Source organism: Amblyomma maculatum, chromosome 10 (genome assembly GCF_055883805.1).
Source record: "Amblyomma maculatum isolate TAMU_Amacu chromosome 10, ASM5588380v1, whole genome shotgun sequence".
Lineage (NCBI taxonomy): Eukaryota > Metazoa > Arthropoda > Arachnida > Ixodida > Ixodidae > Amblyomma > Amblyomma maculatum.
This window is the reverse complement of record NC_139353.1, coordinates 1-9,366: the sequence shown is the minus strand read 5'-3', so window position 1 is coordinate 9,366 and position 9,366 is coordinate 1.

The following is a 9,366-nucleotide window of genomic DNA, read 5'->3' as shown; positions in this document are numbered from 1 at the left end:
GACCCAGTCAGCCACCGTCTGCTCCCTTTCCGCTGATGTAGAAGAAGGGAAAACTCAGCCCGCACTTACGGACGCGAATTATTTGTCTCTACGACTGCCGGATTCAAATGGTCGCACTGCTGTTGGCCGAGAGCTCCCGATCGCAAAGTAGCGATCGAAGCGCATAGAGCACCTTTGCTTCTGACGGCAGCCCGGCATACCCCCATACCCCTTCGTCCCCACTTCGCTTCGCGATCGGCACACAGCCTTAGCCAGTGTTGCCGCAAAACCTCCTGAGACATGTAGAAGGCGTTGTCTCGATTTTCTTTTTTTTTTACTGCGTCAGTTTACTAAACCCGCAAAGCGCTGCCCCCCAAAAAAAACACACACAAAAAAAGAAAAGGATACCACGGCCGTACTCAAGCAGCGGCACGGCGCGCGTCGTCGCTCGACTACGGCCATGAGGCGCCACAGCGAGCGCAGAGCGGTTCCATCTCGAAGCAGACCAACTTGTCGCGGTTCCTGCGCCGGCCGGCAAAAAGGTTCCTTTCGGAGCGGTGGCCCCGCCCCGTGCCGCTCCGTGACGTAGGCGAAAAACGTGGAGCCGCCTCCGGAAGTTTTGGGGGTCACGCCGGACGTGACGCAGCAACCAATTAGGAGCGGCGAAAGGAACCAGTTCCCGAGCGGAACCTTCGCGGGATCTGGCCCCAGTTTGTTACCCTCAGCGACCATTGGTTATCCTCTCCGTACATGTCCTGCCCATGTCCATTTCTTCTTACTTTCCACTAAAATGTCGGTAACTTGAGTTATTTCTCTGACCCATTCTGCACGCTTTCTATCTCTTAATGTTACCCCTACCGTTTTTTCTTCCATAGCCCTCTGGGTTGTCCTCAACTTAAGTAGAACTCTCTTTGTTAGCCTCCACGTTTCAGCCCCATAGGTGAGTACGGGCAAGATGCAACTGTTGTATACTTTCCTCTTGAGCGATACCAGTAAGCTGCTGGTCATAATCTGCGAGTGCTTGCCAAATGCGCTCCACCCCAATCTTATTCTTGTTATTTCCTTTTCATGGTCCGGATCTGCGGTTACTACCTGTCCTAAGTAGACATATTCGCCTACTACTTCCAGTATTTCGCTGACTGCTGCTGCTTCCCGAGGCTGTTGAACATTACCTTAGTCTTCTGCATGTTGATTTTCAAGCCTACCTTTCTACTTTTCCTGTCTAGGTCATCAATCATTATTTGCAGTTCATCCCCCGAGTTGCTTAGCAAGGCAATGTCATCAGCAAATCGCAGATTACTGAGGTATTCTCCATCTACCCTTATCCCTAACTGCTCCCATTCCAAGTCTCTGAATACTTCCTCTAAACAAGCTGTGAATAGTATTGGGGAGATTGTGTTTCCTTGCCTAACACCTTTCTTTATGGGAATTTTGTTACTTTCTTTATGCAGAACTATGGTTGCTGTGCAGCCACTATATCTTCCAGCACCTTCACATACGGCTCGTCTACCCCCTGATTCCGCAATGCCTGCATCACCGCCGAGGTTTCAACTGAGTCAAATGCTTTTTCGTAATCAATGAATGCTATGTATAAGGGCTGGTTATACAGTGGAACCCGGATATATCGAACTCAAAGGGGATCGTGAAATAGTTCGATATATCGATAATTCGATATATAGTAATCGGCTTGTGACGGCACTTACGATGCGAAAAAACGATACCGTATTTGTCGCGTAATCAACCCACTCGCATAATGAACCCACCCTCCACTTTTGCACCCGAGAATTTGAAAGAAAAAAAAAATGCGTTAAGACCAGCTCGCTCACTGGCAAGCGACTGAGCGATCTCAGCGACGAGCGGCAGCGACAGAGCGAAAATTTTCAAACTTGTTGGAAGTGCATCCCTCTCGCCTCTGGAGCCACCGCGGCAGCTCAAAACAAGGTTTCTGTGTCGCCGCGGCGGCAGAAATCGCCAGCATTTTCGCTTGCTTGTCGATGGCACGTGTCAGTCCGTTTCAGTCGTCTCATCCACAGGTCATTGGCAGCGTGCCAAGATGCTGCGCAGCGATAACGTGAGGGCGCGTTTATCTTTTGATAGCTCCTGCCGCTTCTTAATGTCGGCAGCCGCCATATCTTAAGTACGCCGCACGTACAGCACAACGATAAGAAAGAATAACTCTCGTAAAAACCAAAAACAAAAAAAGAAAACAGAGCTGTAGCTTCTTGAGGGGGGACACTGGTCTTGGAACTATTTTCCCTATTTACCAATCAAAATTGATGCAACTTGGTGGGTTTGTGTAGCTTTTTGTGCAGATTCCAAAACTGCAATTATTTCTTTTGTGATTGAATTATTTCATGAGATAATTACACCAATTAGTCTAATTCTTACAAGGACAATTACAAAATGACCACTGAAGAAAAACTTCAGATGAACACATTGCTGGACACTAGAAAGAATGGGGAACACAATGTTGCAAGCAGTTTTTTGATTGAGCAATTATTTCTTGTTTTATTGCATAACAAAGTTCAAAATATAGCATATAATGATCACAAAACAAAGCCATTTTAAAAATTCTGAACAAGAAATTAAAAAATCTACTTTCAACATTGTGTGCTCCACATATTTGGCTTCATGCTGAAAAAGAAATTATTACTCTATCTGCAATAGGTGCCGAGATATTAAGGCTGCAAGTGGTCGACCATGCATGTTTGAGAAAAGGGCAATAAAGAAACGGGATTATTTAACAGACATTCACTGGTGCAATACACACATTTACATTTTAAAATGGCTAGAAACCTCCAGGAATGTAGTCTCTTTGCTTTCCAATGTCCAAGTGTCGCCTCTTTCATTTTAATTTGTAGTTGCAGCACATTCAGTTGTCAGTTTTTCGACTGCGCGAGTCACATGCAGGCAGAGACTTTTTTTTATGTGTGCCGTTTTGCTACATCCTCGCATCAAGACCGCCGTGAAGGACGTTTATTGCGGAAAAGAAGTGTAATTTAGAGCTGTTTGCTGCTTCCCAGTGCTCTGCATTGCACTGGAAGCAAGTGCATTCTCTAAGGACTATGAACGAGGTCCGATCGGCGCAAACGCGCGGCGAGCTCTACGAAGACGTGTCCCGAAGATTACGCATTGGAGAATAAGTTTGATGGCGATTTCTTATCCCCGTTCACATTTTTAAATGCCAATATCGCCGCTGTATGTTTTACGCTTCGCCAATCTCGGCAAACTGTTATCTGATGATCGTGAACTCCGCCTCGCCAAGTGGACTGTCCGCCGCGCTGCCGTCATCGTCACGAAAACAATCCGTCTACCGCTTCGTTGCTGGAGTTGGCGCGAGTTCAAGTTTTTTTCTGTTTTGAGCTTATATTTTTGCTCATCTGCGACCTGCGATATCACCGTCGCGGCTGGTGCGACCGCTGGCAGTAACAGTCTCCTGTGCTGGGAAATGCGCTAGGCCTACTTCAAGCTCGTACACACGATCGTTCGGCGCACGACTTTCGTCGGCCTGAGCGCACACAGCCGGGGCAGGGCATCACTTGAGATGATTAATCAACTATTTTTTTTTCACGAATTCTTGCTGTGAACGCACCTCGCGGTTCGGAACCAGTGCAGCCGGCGTCACGTCTCCGCCGTCTCCCCGCGGCTCGGGCGCGCCGAGCAGACGCCATCAGCCAGCTCCACCAATGCGGTGACGCCTTATCGTCACGTGCATCCCGAAAGCCAATGGGATTGCAAATTCCACGTGTTCTTTTTTGCTATTTTTTATGCGACCAATGGGCGAATGTAGACAGCAGAGGTGGCAATTTGAAGACGAAAGGCGGCTCTTTCGAATGAGACCAAGATGGCTACGGTGCCGCGCACACAATGGGAGCTACGCCTCGCGGAAAATGGTTGCTTTGGGGGTCGTTTTCGGCCCAAATTTAGGCGACATCGATTATATAAATTGGCATTGTGACTAAAATACCGACCCTAGAGATGAAAAACTTAGCAGATAGGTAGATATAGAGCTACTGATTTCGCAAATCACATTTTCTAAAAAGTGATCTTTTTCGCGATTTTTTGGTCCGAAAGACCCGTGTCCCCCCTTAACATCCACAGGCGCCATAGCCACGTCCGCCGCCGCACGCAGAGAGTTCGCAACACTCGCTGGAGAAAGCGTCCGACGTCTGAAAACGGGCTGAGCTGGCTTGGCGCATGCGTTGCGCGTGCTGAAGGAGAGAGATAGCTCGGCAAAAGAATGGGCACAACCACGCACATGGCTTGCAAACGTCATGTGTTGGCGCGCGGGAAACGACAACTGCAGATGCGCGCACCTTTGGGGAATGGGCGCGGCGCTGTCCAGACCATCCGTCGCCGAACTGTCCCCTCTCATTCTTCCGCGCGTGGCTTGAAATCGTCACGCGGCAAACGGCCAAGGGTGATGCGATTGTCTTTTGGGAAGGCACACTTTTCAGTGTGTGGTGCGGAGTTCAATATATCGAACGACCGGTGAAAGTGAGTTCGATATATGACGCGGCTTTCCTATACTTTTACATGGGATTTTCAAGGGGATATTTCGTGAGTTCGATATAACCAAAATTCGATATATCCGGGTTCGATATAACCGGGTTCGACTGTATTCCGAGCATTTTGCTATCACCTGATTGATGGTATGGATATGATCGATAGTAGAGTACCGTTTCCGAAAGCCTGCTTAATCCTTTGCTTGATTGCAGTCTAAGGTTGTCCTGATTCTATTAGCGATTACCTTAGTAAATACCTTATACGTAACAGACAGTAAGCTAATTGGTCTGTAATTTTTAAGATCCTTAGAGTCCCCTTTCTTGTGAATGAGGATAATGTTTGCATTCTTCCATGGTTCCGATACCCGTCAATGACACCAGGCAGTGTTCGGTCGGGTCTGATTGGGTTTGGTCGGGTGTTATTAGGTTTAGTTGGGATTGGTTAGGGTTAGTCGGGTCTATTTAGGTTTTGATCGGGTTTTGGTCGACTGGTTGGATTTGGTCGGCTTTGGTTGTGTTCGGTCGGGTCTGATTGGGTTCGGTCGGGTCTGGTTAGGTTTGGTCGGGTTGGATTTGATCTTGGTTGACTGGTTGGATTTGGTCGGCTCTGGTTCTGTTCAGTCGGGTCTGACTGGATTTGGTCGGTATAGGTTGGGTTTGGTCGGTCTGGATTTTGTTTGCCCTGGTTGTGTTCGGTCGGGTCTGATTGGGTTTGGTCGGGTCTGGTTAGGTTTGATCGGGATTGGTTAGGTTTAGTCTGGTCTGGTTTGGTCGGCTCTGGTTGTGTTCGGCCGGGTCTGATTGGGCTGGATTTGGTTTGGTCGATTGGTTGGGTTTAGTCGGCTCTGGTTCTGTTCGGTCGGGTCTGATTTGGTTGGGTCGGGTCTGGTTAGGTTTGGTCGGGATTGGTTAGGCTTAGTCGGGTCTGGTTATGTTTTGTTGGGTTGGATTTGGTTTTGGTCAACTGGTTAGATTTGGTCGGCTCTGGTTGTGTTTGGTCGGGTCTGATTGGGTTTGGTCGGGATTGTTTAGGCTTAGCGGGTCTGGTCAGGTTTTGATCGGGTTTTGGTCGACTGGTTGTGTTAGGTCGGGTCTGGTTAGGTTTGGTTGTTTTGGATTTGGTTTTGATCGACTGGTTGGATGACTGGTTCTGTTCGGTCGGGTCTGATTGGGTTCGGTTGGGTTTAGCCAAGTGGTTAGGTTTAGTCGGGTTGGATTTGGATTTGGTCGACTGGTTGGATTTGGTCGGCGCTGGTTGTGTTCGGTCGGGTCTGCTTAGGTTTAGTCGGGTCTGGTTAGGTTTGGTCGGGTTGGATTTGATTTTGGCCGACTGGTTGGATTTGGTCGGCTCTGGTTCTGTTCAGTCGGGTCTAATTGGATTTGGTCGGTATTGGTTGGGTTGGATTTGGTTGGCTCTGGTTGTTTTTCGGTCGGGTCTGGTTCTGTTCGGTCGGATCTGATTGGGTTTGGTCAGGATTGGTTGGGTTTAGTCAGGTCTGGTTAGGTTTGGTTGGGTTGGATTTGGTCGGGTCTGATTGGGTTTGGTCGGGTCTGGTTAGGTTTAATCGGGATTGGTTAGGCTTAGTCGGGTCTGGTTAGGTTATGATTGGGTTTTGGTCGACTGGTTGGATTTGGACGGCTCTGGTTGTGTTCGGTCGGGTCTGATTGGGTTTGGTCGACTGGTTGGATTTGGCCGGCTCTGGTTGTGTTCGGTTAGGTTTTGTCGGGACTGGTTAGGTTTGGTCAGTAATAGTTAGGCTTAGTCGGGTCTGGTTAGGTTTTGATTGGGTTTTGGTCGACTGGTTGGATTTGGTCGGCTCTGGTTGTATTCGGTCGGGTCTGATTGGGTTTGGTCCGGTCTGCTTAGGCTTGATCGGGTTTGATTAGGTTTTGGTGCACTGGTCAGATTTCGTCGGCTCTTGTTCTGTTCGGTCGGGTCTGATTGGGTTTGGTCGGGTCTGCTTAGGTTTAGTTGAGTCTGGTTAGGTTTGGTCGTTTCGGATTTGATTTTGGTCGACTGGTTGGATTTGGTCGGCTCTGGTTCTATTCAGTCGGGTCTAATTGGATTTGGTCGGTATGGTTGGGTTTGGTCGGGTTGGATTTGGTTGGCTCTGGTTTTGTTCAGTCGGGTCTGGTTCTGTTCGGTCGGGTCTGGTAAGGTTTGGCCGGGATTGGTTAGGTTTGATTTGGTCTGGTCTACTGGTCGAATTTCGTCAGCTCTGGTTCTGTTCGGTCGGGTCTGATTGGGTTTGGTCGGGTCTGGTTAGGTTTTGATCGACTGGTTGGATTTGGTCGGCTCTGGTTATGTTCGGTCGGGTCTGATTGGGTTTGGTCGGGTTTGATTTGGTTTTGGTCTACTGGTCGGATTTCGTTGGCTCTGGTTCTGTTCGGTCGGGTCTGATTGGGTTTGGTCGCGTCTGCTTAGGTTTAGTCGGGTCTGGTTAGGTTTGGTCGGCTCTGGTTCTGTTCATTCGGGTCTGATTGGATTTGGTCGGTATTGGTTGGATTTGGTCGGCTCTGGTTTTGTTCGGTTGAATCTGGGTTCGGTTGGGTTTAGCCGAGTGGTTTGGTTTGATCGGGTTGGATTTGGATTTGGTTGACTGGTTGGATTTGTTCGGCTCTGGTTGTGTTTGGTTGGGTTTGGTCGGGCCTGGTTAGGTTTGGTCGGGAATGGTTAGGCTTAGTCGGGTCTGGTTAGGTTTTGATCGGGTTTTGGTCGACTGGATTTGGTCGGCTCTGGTTGTGTTCAGTCGGGTCTGATTGGGTTTGGTCGGGTCTGCTTAGTCTTGGTCGGGTTTGATTTGGTTTTGGTCTACTGGTCGGATTTCGTTGGCTCTGGTGCTGTTCGGTCGGGTTTGATTGGGTTTCGTTGGGTTTGGTCGGGATTGGTTAGGTTAAGTCTGGTCTGGTTAGGTTTGGTCGGGTTGGATTTGATTTGGTCGACTGGTTGGATTTGGTCGGCTCTGGTTGTGTTCAGTCGGGTCTGATTGGATTTGGTCGGTATTGGTTGGGTTTGGTCGGGTTGGATTTGGTTGGCTCTGGTTGTGTTCGGTCGGGTCTGATTGGGTTTGGTTGGGATTGGTTGGGTTTAGTCAGGTCTGGTTAGATTTGGTCGGGTTGGATTTGGTCGGCTCTGGTAGTGTTCGGTCGGGTCTGATTGGGTTTGGTCGGGTGTATTAGGTTTGGTCGGGATTGGTTAGGCTTAGTCGGGTCTATTTAGGTTTTGATCGGGTTTTGGCCGACTGGTTGGATTTGGTCGGCTTTGGTTGTGTTCGGTCGGGTCTGATTGGCTTCGGTCGGGTCTGATTAGGTTTGGTCGGGTTGGATTTGATCTTGGTTGACTGGTTGGATTTGGTCGGCTCTGGTTCTGTTCAGTCGGGTCTGACTGGATTTGGTCGGTATTGGTTCTGTTCGGTCGGGTCTGATTGGGTTCGGTTGGGTTTAGCCAAGTGGTTAGATTTGGTCGGGTTGGATTTGGATGTGGTCGACTGGTTGGATTTGGTCGGCTCTGGTTGTGTTCGGTCGGGTCTGCTTAGGTTTAGTCGGGTCTGGTTAGGTTTGGTCGGGTTGGATTTGATTTTGGCCGACTGGTTGTATTTGGTCGGCTCTGGTTCTGTTCAGTCGGGTCTAATCCGATTTGGTCGGTATTGGTTGGGTTTGGTTGGGTTGGATTTGGCTGGCTCAGGTTGTTTTTCGGTCGGGTCTGGTTCTGTTCGGTCGGATCTGATTGGGTTTGGTCAGGATTGGTTGGGTTTAGTCAGGTCAGGCATTGGCTCATCTGCCCCATGAGCCGGCCCTCCATTTCCAGCTGGCCAACATCCTGGGAAAGGCCGGCAAGTACAAGCGCTCGGAGCACCACTTCCTTGAGGCCATACGCCTGGGCCCAGAGAATGCCAGTTACCACACCAACCTCGGTCAGTTGCTCGGCAGCCCTGCAACACTGGCTACCAGTGCTTGCACACAAAACTAGTTCTCTGGAATGCCACGATACCTAGCAAAGGCACAGGAATTGTGAGGACCGACTGGCGACCCTATTGACACACTTCAAATGATGAAAACACAAATCGAACGAAAAGAACCCTCACGGAATGGAGTACATGGTCATCGAACATTTTCTCTCATCACCTTGTATTCATAGTTTGGCATCTGCATTCTTCGTTTCACCGACTCTGCCGTAGCAGACTCCAGGGTAAAATGCGAAGAGCTCTTCTCCGGTATCAACAGCATGCCATCTGATTGAAGATGCGTTATCGCATGTCATCACAGTATGCCGAGAAGGTTTCCGATTCTCGTGACGAGCAAATTAAACGAGCTCGAAAACATGAAGAATCAATGCATAATTCCTCAGGTTGAAAAGCCGACGATGTGTTGCTTTCATGTAGTTCCAGTCCAAAGATGTTTGGCGGTGTAGCTTGTGTCGACTTGCAATATGTGAATGCGTTGGTGACTATGTAGCGGAATTCTTTTCGGCAACTAGTTCTCTGGAATGCCACGATACCTAGCAAAGGCACAGGAATTGTGAGGACCGACTGGCTGTTTTTCGGTCGGGTCTGGTTCTGTTCGGTCGGATCTGATTGGGTTTGGTCAGGATTGGTTGGGTTTAGTCAGGTCTGGTTAGGTTTGGTCAGGTTGGGTTTGGTCGGGTCTGATTGAGTTTGGTCGGGATTTGTTAGCCTTAGTCGGGTCTGGTTAGGTTTTGATCGGGTTTTGGTCGACTGGTTGGATTTGGACGGCTCTGGTTGTGTTCGGTCGGGTCTGATTGGGTTTGGTCGACTGGTTGGATTTGGCCGGCTCTGGTTGTGTTCGGTTAGGTTTTGTTGGGACTGGTTAGGTTTGGTCGGTAATGGTTAGGCTTAGTCGGGTCTGGTTAGGTTTTGATCGG